Raw genomic sequence first — 8,761 nt, 5'->3', positions numbered from 1 at the left:
AATGCTCATTTGCCATTCTGAAAATCCTAGGACCCTTAAGAATTATGCTAAATCTACTGTGATTTAGTATAATTTAGAGGACTTCCCTGGTGGCTCAGATGGTAAAGCGTCTGCCTACAATGCGGGAGACCCGGGTTCAATCCCTGGGTCGGGAAGATCTCTTGGAGAAGGAAATGGCAACCTACTCCAGTGTTCTTGCCTGGAAAATCCCATGGACAGAGAAACCTGGTAGGCTACAGTCTATGGGGTCGTAAAGAGTCGGACACAGCTGAGCGACTTCACTCACTCACGATTATGCACTATAAATAGAAAATTAAAGCCTAGATGACAGCATATCTGTTTACAACACAGTTTACTGAGATTTTCAGCCCACTGTTGAGATCTACTGTTCATAATAAAAGATTCCTTTCAAATTCAGTACTGCTCATTGACAATGCACCTGGTCATCCAGGAGCTCTGATGAGATATACAAGGTGATTTATGTTGTTTTCACGCCTACTAACACAACATCTGTTTTACAGCCCATGGATCAAGAAGTAATTTTGACTTTCAAGTTTTATTAAAGAACTACATTTCATAAGGCTATAACTGCCACACACAGTGATTTCTTTGATGGATATGGGCAAAGTAATTTGAAAATCTTCTGGAAAGAATTCACCATTCTAGATGATATTAAGAATATTCCTAATTCGAATGGCCATCATTAAAAAGTCTACAAATAACAAATGCTGGAGAGGGTGTGAAGAAGAGGGAACATTCTGGCACTTGGGTGGGAATGTAAATTGGTGCAGCCACTATGGAAAACTAGATAGTTTCCTTAAAAAACATACAGTTGCCATATGATCCAGCAATTCCACTTCTGGGCACATATATAGACAGAACAATAATTGGAAAAGATACATGTACCCTTATGTTCAGAGCAGCACTATTTACAGTAGCTAAGACGTGGAAGCAACCTAAATGTCCACTGACAGAAGAATGGATAAAGATGTGGTGTGTACACACACGCATACACACAGACACAGGAATAGAACTCAGCCATAGAAAAGAATGAAACAACGCCATTTGCAGCAACAAGAATGGACCTAGAGATTATCATACTAGGTGAAATCATAAAGACAAATACCATATGATATCACTTACTGTGGAAATCTAAAATATGACACAAATGAACTTATTTCTGAAACAGAAAATTCACACAGGGAACAGATTTGTGGTTGCCCAGGGGTAGGGAGGTTGGGGAGGGTTGGATTGGGAGTCTGGGACTAGAAGATGCAAACTATTATATATAGAATGGATAAACAACAAGGTCTTACCCTATAGCACAGGCAATTATATTCAATATCCTATAATAAATCATAATGGAAAGGAAAAAAAAAAATCAAACCAAAAATATTCCTGATTCAGAAAGAGGTCAAGATATCAACATTAATAGGAACTTGGAAGAAGCTGACTCCAACTCTCATGGATGACTTTGAGGGGTTCAAGATTTCAGTAGACGAAGTAACTGTAGATGTGGTGGAAGTAGCAAAAGAACTAGCACTAGATGTGGAGCCTGAAGATGCGATGGAGTTGTTGCAATCTCACAATAAAACTTCAAATGGATGAGGAGTCACTTCTTATGGATCAACAGAGTCGTTTCTTGAGATGGAATCTATTCCTGGTTAAGAAGCTATGAAAATGCCGAAATGACAATAAAGGATTTATAATATTACGTAAACTTAGTAGATAATGCAACAGTAGGGTTTGAGACGACTGACTCCAATTTTGAAAGAAATTCTGTGAGTTAAATACTACCAAACAGCATTGCATGCTACAGAAAAGTTGTTCATGAAGGGAAGAGCTGACCCATGTGGCTAACCTCACTGTTGCCTTATTTTAAGAAACTGCCACAGCCATTCCAGCTTTCAGCAAGTACTACCCTGATCCATCAGCAGCCACCAACACTGAGGCAAGATTCCCCACCACCAAAAAGATTAGGGCATGATGTAGGCGCGAATGTTGATTAGCATCTTTTAGTAATAAAAGTACTTCTAAATGAGGTTTGTAGTTTTTTTTCTTTAAGACATGTTATTGCACACTTAATACACTATAGTACAATTTTTACATGCATTGGGAAACTAAAAAACTCACTGACTTCCATTACTGCAATATTCACTTTATTGCAGTGGTCTGAATTAAACCTGAAAATAACTGAAGTATGCCTGCAGACATACATGGACCTGGTATTAATAAGAAGATGGTATTTCCCAAACTATCCTATCATTTCCTTAGATCAGTAGCCATTTCCCTACCAAGAAGTATATGAAGAGACAACTTATGATACATCTAGAGAATGAATTACTGCTGGCCTGCAGTGCAAGACAAATAGTGGGGTCACAGTCTTACTCTTTTGCCGTCGAAGATGCTGTATTCTCTGGCTATAGAAGGCTATTTGCTGCCTTCTCTGCCTTTATCTTTGTAAGAGCAATTCTTTGCACTCCAATCTTTCTCTTCCCCACCCCATTTAGACCCGGGTTTCTTATATTTCTCTATACTTAATCCTTATAATTTCGTTCACTACGGTTTCAGTTGCCTTTTGTACACCAAAGACTTCAAAGTCTGTTAAAATCCACCTGTCCTCAGAAGATACTCTTTAAAACACCTCGCTTAAACTTTGTCATACCGAAAAGTTCTCTACTCATGCACTAAAAACCGAAATTCCTTGCTGGCTTCTGTATTTTATCACCATTGGTGTTCATCTCCTCCAGTCTGGCTAATATAATCCACTATGTCTGTCTTTCCTTCAATCCCTACACTTAAGCCACTAACCAATTCTCCAATTATTCCTTTAAAAAACCCTTTGGGCTTTCTCACCACAGCTCCAGTGAATCACTTCCTGCTTACAGACCCAAGCAGCATACACACTGGGTGGGGTGGCTCTCGCTCTAACATCACACTTCCTGGGCTATCTTTCACACAGCGGTCGAAATTTGTTGCTTTAACCTAGATGTCTATTATCATACAGACAGATAAAGGAACTGCAGTACATACACACAGTGGAATATTCCTCAGCCATTAAAAAGGAATCTATGAGTCAATTCTAATGACGTGGATGAACCTAGAGCTCATTACAGAGTAAAGTCAGTCAAAAAGAGCAACATTGCATAGGAACTTGGAATGTTAGGTCCATGTATTAAGGAAAATTGGAAGTGGTCAAACAGGAGAACTAAATTCCTAAAATTCCTAAAATTTTAGGAATCAGTGAACTAAAATAGACTGGAATGGGTGAATTTAACTTAGAAGATCATTATATCTACTACTGTGGGCAAGAATCCCTTAGAAGAAATGGAGTAGCCATCAGTCAACAAAAGAGTCTGAAATGCAATACTTGGATGCAATCTCAAAAACGACAGAATGATCTCTGTTTGTTTCCAAGGCAAACCATTCAATATCACAGAAATCCAAGTCTATGCCCTGAGCAGTAATGCTGAAGAAACTGAACAGTTCTATGAAGACCTGCAAGACCTTCTAGGACTAATACCCAAAAAAAGATGTCTTTTTCATTATAAGGAACTGGACTGCAAAAGTAGGGAGTTAAGAAATAACTGGAGTAAAAGGCAAATTTGGCCTTGGAGTACAGAATGAAGCAGGGCAAAGGCCAATAGAGTTTTGCCAAGAGAATGCACTGGTCATAGCAAACACCCTCTTCCAACAACACAAGAGAAGACTCTACACATGGGCATCACCAGGTGGTCAATACCAAAATCAAACTGATTATATCCTTTGCACCCAAAGATGGAGCTCTATACAGTCAGCAAAAACAAGACCGGGAACTGACTGTGGCTCAGATTATGAACCCCTTATTGCCAAATTCAGAGTTAAATTGAAGAAAGTATGGAAAAACCAGTAGACCATTCTGGTACGATGTAAATCAAATCCTTTATGAATATACAGTGGAAGTAACAAATAGATTCAAGGGATTAGATCTGGTATACAGAGTGCCTGAAGAACTATGGATGGAGGATCGTGACATTGTACAGGAGGCAGGGATCAAGACCATCCCCATGGAAAAGAAATGCAAAAAGGCAAAATGGTTGTCTGAGGAGGCCTTACAAATAGGTGAGAAAAGAAGAGATGCAAAAGGCAAAGGAGGAGAGGAAAGATATATCCATTTGAATGCAGAGTTCCAAAGAACAGCAAAGGAAGATAAGAAACACCTCCTCAGTGATCAGTGCAAAGAAACAGAGGAAAACAATAGGATGGGAATGTCTAGAGATCTCTTCAAGAAAATTAGAGATACGATAGGAATTCTTCATGAAAAGATGGGCACAATAAAGGACAGAAACGGTATGGATCTAACAGAAGCCGAAGATATTAAGTGGCAAAAATACACAGAACTATATAAAAAAGATCTTCATGACCCAGATAATCATGATGATGTGATCATCAACCTAGAGCCACATATCCTGGAATGCAAAGTCAAGTGGGCCTTAGAAAGCATCACTACAAACAAAGCTAGTGGAGGTGATGGAATTTCAGTTGAGCTATTTCAAATCCTAAAACATGATGATGTGAAAGTGCTGCACTCAATATGCCAGCAAATTTGGAAAACTCAGCAGTGGCCACAGGACTGTAAACGGTCAGTTTTCATTTCAATCCCAAAGAAAGGCAGTGCCAAAGAGTGCTCAAACTACCGCACAATTGCACTCATCTCACACGCTAGTGTGCTGCCGTCTATGGAGTCGCAGAGTTGGACATGACTGACGCAACTTTGCAGCAGCAGCAGCACACGCTAGTAAAGTAATGCTTAAAATTCTCCAAGCCAGGCTTCAACAGTACGTGAACCGTGAACTTCCAGATGTTCAAGCTGGATTTAGAAAAGGCAGAGGAACCAGAGATCAAATTGCCAATATCCACTGGATCATCGAAAAAGAGAGTTCCAGAAAAATATCTACTTCTGCTTTACTGACTATGCCAAAGCCTTTGATTGTGTGGACCTCAACAAACTGTGGAAAATTCTTCAAGAGATGGGAATACCAGACCACATGACCTGCCTCCTGAGAAATCTGTATGCAGGTCAGGAAGCAACAATTAGAACTAGACATGGAACAACAGATTGGTTTCAAATTGGGAAAGGAGTATGTCAAGAATGTATGCTGTCACCCTGCTTATTTAATTTATATGCAGAGTACATCATGAGAAACGCTGGGCTGGATGAAGCACAAGCTGGAATCAAGACTGGCGTGAGAAATATTAATAATCTCAGATATGCAGATGATACCACCCTTATGGCAGAAAGCAAAGAAGAACTAAAGACCGTCTTGATGAAAGTGAAAGAGGAGAGTGAAAAAGTTGGCTTAAAAGTCAACATTCAGGAAACTAAGATCATGGCATCTGGTCCCATCATTTCTTAGGAAATAGATGGGGAACAGTGGAAACACTGGCAGCCTTTATTTTTTTGGGCTCCAAAATCACTGCAGACGGTGGCTGCAGCCATGAAATGAAAAGACACTTACTCCTTGGAAGAAAAGTTATGACCAACCTAGACAGCGTATTAAAAAGCAGAGACATTACTTTGCCAACAAAGCTCCGTCTAGTCCAAGTTATGGTTTTTCCAGTAGTCATGTACGAATGTGAGAGTTGGACTATAAAGAAAGCTGAGAACCAAAGAATTGATGCTTTTGAACTGTGGTGTTGAAGAAGACTCTTGAGAGTCCCTTGGACTGCAGGGAGATCCAACCAGCCGATCATAATGGAAGTCAGTCCTGAATATTCATTGGAAGGACTGATGCTGAAGCTGAAACTCCAATACTTTGGCCATCTGATGCAAACAACTGACTCATCTGAAAAGACCCTGATGCAGGGCAAGATTGAAGGTGGGAAGAGAAGGGGATGACAGAGGATGAGACGGCTGGATGGTATCACTGACTCAATGGACATGAGCTTGAATAAACTCTGGGAGTTGGTGATGGACAGGGAGGCCTGGTGTGCTGCAGTCCATGGGGTTGCAAAGAGTTGGACACGACTGAGGGACTGAACTGGAGTCAGAATGAGAAAAACAAATACTGTATATTAGTACATATATATAGAATCTGGAAAGATGGTACTGATGAACCTATTTACAGGGCAAATATGGAGATGCAGACATAGAGAACAGACTTATGGGCATGTGCTAGCGAAAGGGTGGGCCGAATGAAGAGAGTAATGGGAGGATATATGTACTACCATGTGTAAAACGGATAACCAATGGGAATCTGCTGGACAACTCGAGGACTCAAACCGGGACTCTAAAAACCTAGAGGAGTAAGACATGGGGCGGACATTAAAAAGGGAGAGTACATATATATATACCCACACATCTATGGCTGACTCATGTTGGTGTATGGGACATTAAAAAGGGAGAGTACATATATATACCCACACATCTATGGCTGACTCATGTTGGTATATGGCAGAGGCCAACACAATATTAATACTGTGAGGCGATTTTCCTTCAATTAAGTTTGAAAAAAAAATACACTGCTTTAGTCCTATTCCTCCCATTTAGAACAGCAGAGCGGCTCTCTAGTACCCACTCTGCACTGTACCTACTTCATCTTCCCCACTTCCAGTATTAAAGACACTTATTTCTTTCTGTCTAATTTCCATCACTGGTTGATCTGCTCTGAGAATCTAATTAACAGTGAACTGAATAAAACTAAGAGAAATATAAATCAACAGTCCATACATTTTAAAGCAAAATACAGTTTTTACTGTTGGTCACTTGGATTAGTATGGATAATGGAGCATGAACTCTGTGGTTAGAAATGAGGTATTGGATTTTTGCTTATTCCCCACCACTGAAACATTAAGAACCTTGGCAACAGGGACTGGGTTTATTCTCTCCTTTACTTTTTGCTACTCCCCTCTCCTCCACGCACAGCACCTTTCTTATTCAGAAGTTTGACAGTAACAGAATTTCCCATTATGAGCTTAGTTCTCCCAGAGGACATAAATTAACACACTATAAATAGAAATTTGAATGAGTAATAATGACAGAGAGAAACACTGAAGGCTTTTGAAAACTCCTGTAACCTTTTGATGTAACTGAATACGTTATTCATATTAAAATTCTGTAGAATCTGCATTATTTAGTTTTCAGGAAAAAAACTTGTGTTCTGACTCAAACACTAAATATGGATAATTTTTCATTTAAGACATTGTATAAGGAAAATCAGGTTAAACTAAGTTTAACCTGCTTTTTTAAGGTTAAAAATCAGGTTTACTGTTTTGTAGCACAACAAAAGAACAGTAAAAATTCTCTCCATACCCTTTCAGACAATCAATTAACTGCCGATAAATGATAAAATCTTTATACATATTAAATGATATTATGCTTTCCTGAATCATTAAATTGTCCCAAATGAAAGTTCTGAGATAGTTTAATAGATTATCCTTGCTCATTTGATGACTCCCCCTTCCCCAGTAGAATCTAAGCTCTGTGAGGGCAGAACATCCCTGCTCTATCCACGCTAGCATAGTAAACAGTGCTTGGAACATAGTAAATATGATACCAAATGCGTTTTTTTTTTTTTTTTTCAAATGCATTTGTTGATGATTTTGATACAAAATTTGCGTGGATACCCCTAATTTTTGAAAAAATAAATCATTTGTAAGGTCAGTAATCTATACCAAAGGGTTTTAAAGGACCAAGTTCAGAGTATGTGCAACATACGGAATGCTTCTGCAGCATTTAGAAAACTGACCTATTTAGCAGTATCTTATTTCTACCTTTCAAAGATAAACTAATGTTAAGCTTACAAACTTAGTTGCTCCATTAATAGGTTTAGAGTTTTGATAAGTATCATCAATATCCTAACAAGGACTCATATATTCTTTTAATGGTCAGTTAAGGGCACAGAAGTTTAGTTCTATTTTCAATCTCTTTCACTTCTCTCATGCAGTCATGAAATATCAGATGTATGGATGCACTGCAACAAAGTACAGAAGAGATTACAATTTTTTGAGTCTTGAAAGTCACAATTTGTTAAGGCTGTTAGTTTGAGAGGTAAAACTGCAAACACTGATTTCTAAGACAAGGTCGTAGGAGTACTGATTACAAAATATTAATAAACTCTACACTTTGTGATTTAAAGAGACAGAATAATAAGGATTAAATTCAATGAAAACAGATAAACTGGAATAAAAAATGTTGCAGTAAAAATTACTGATTCTAAGTTTGCTGCCCCACACCTAAAGATGAAATGACTTTTAAAAAAGCAAACATTTTCATAAATAGAGGTTTTAAAACTACTCATAATATCCACATGCAGTAAAGACTATACATTTAAGAAAAAGAGCTGAATCAACATGAAAGTTAAAACAGGGTTTTTACACTTTTTAGAAAAAAAGTGAAATACCACTGTTTTCTCCAAAAACTTAAACCTTTTTCCAAGTATCCTTGGGGACATGAGAAAAGAACGAGTTTTTTGACTTTAGGTTTTCTTTTTTTTTCCATTTAAGCACCAGAAAGTCCATGATTTGCATTCCTAAGCTGCAGTTATTTTGTATGGGAGACAATGGTGCATTTGCCAACCCTCAGCCCTATTTCTGTTAGCAAGATACAAAATAAGAAACAACACAAATACTGACCTGGAGGATGACACTGGCCAAGTACTTCACTCTCTTTGTGCATGCATGCTAAGTCACTTCAGTTGTGTCCGACTGTGAACCCATGGACTGTAGCCTACCAGGCTCCTCTGTCCATGGGTTCTCCAGGTAACAATACTGGAGTGGGTTG

The 8,761-nt window shown here is 38.6% G+C and overlaps 1 long non-coding RNA gene across 1 annotated transcript; it reads right to left on the bottom strand.

Moving 5' to 3' along the window:
• Positions 1–1,442: 1,442 nt before the first annotated feature.
• Positions 1,443–3,706, bottom strand: LOC122427554. The gene is made up of 3 exons (XR_006265443.1): positions 3,480–3,706; positions 2,381–2,383; positions 1,443–1,453 (listed from the first exon to the last, which is right to left on the bottom strand). It is a non-coding gene; the product is annotated as an uncharacterized LOC122427554 (long non-coding RNA).
• Positions 3,707–8,761: the final 5,055 nt, after the last annotated feature.

This window comes from Cervus canadensis, chromosome 25, assembly GCF_019320065.1.
Source record: "Cervus canadensis isolate Bull #8, Minnesota chromosome 25, ASM1932006v1, whole genome shotgun sequence".
NCBI classification, from domain to species: domain Eukaryota; kingdom Metazoa; phylum Chordata; class Mammalia; order Artiodactyla; family Cervidae; genus Cervus; species Cervus canadensis.
Note: the sequence above shows the minus strand (reverse complement) of the source record. Positions and strands in the feature narration are given on the sequence as shown.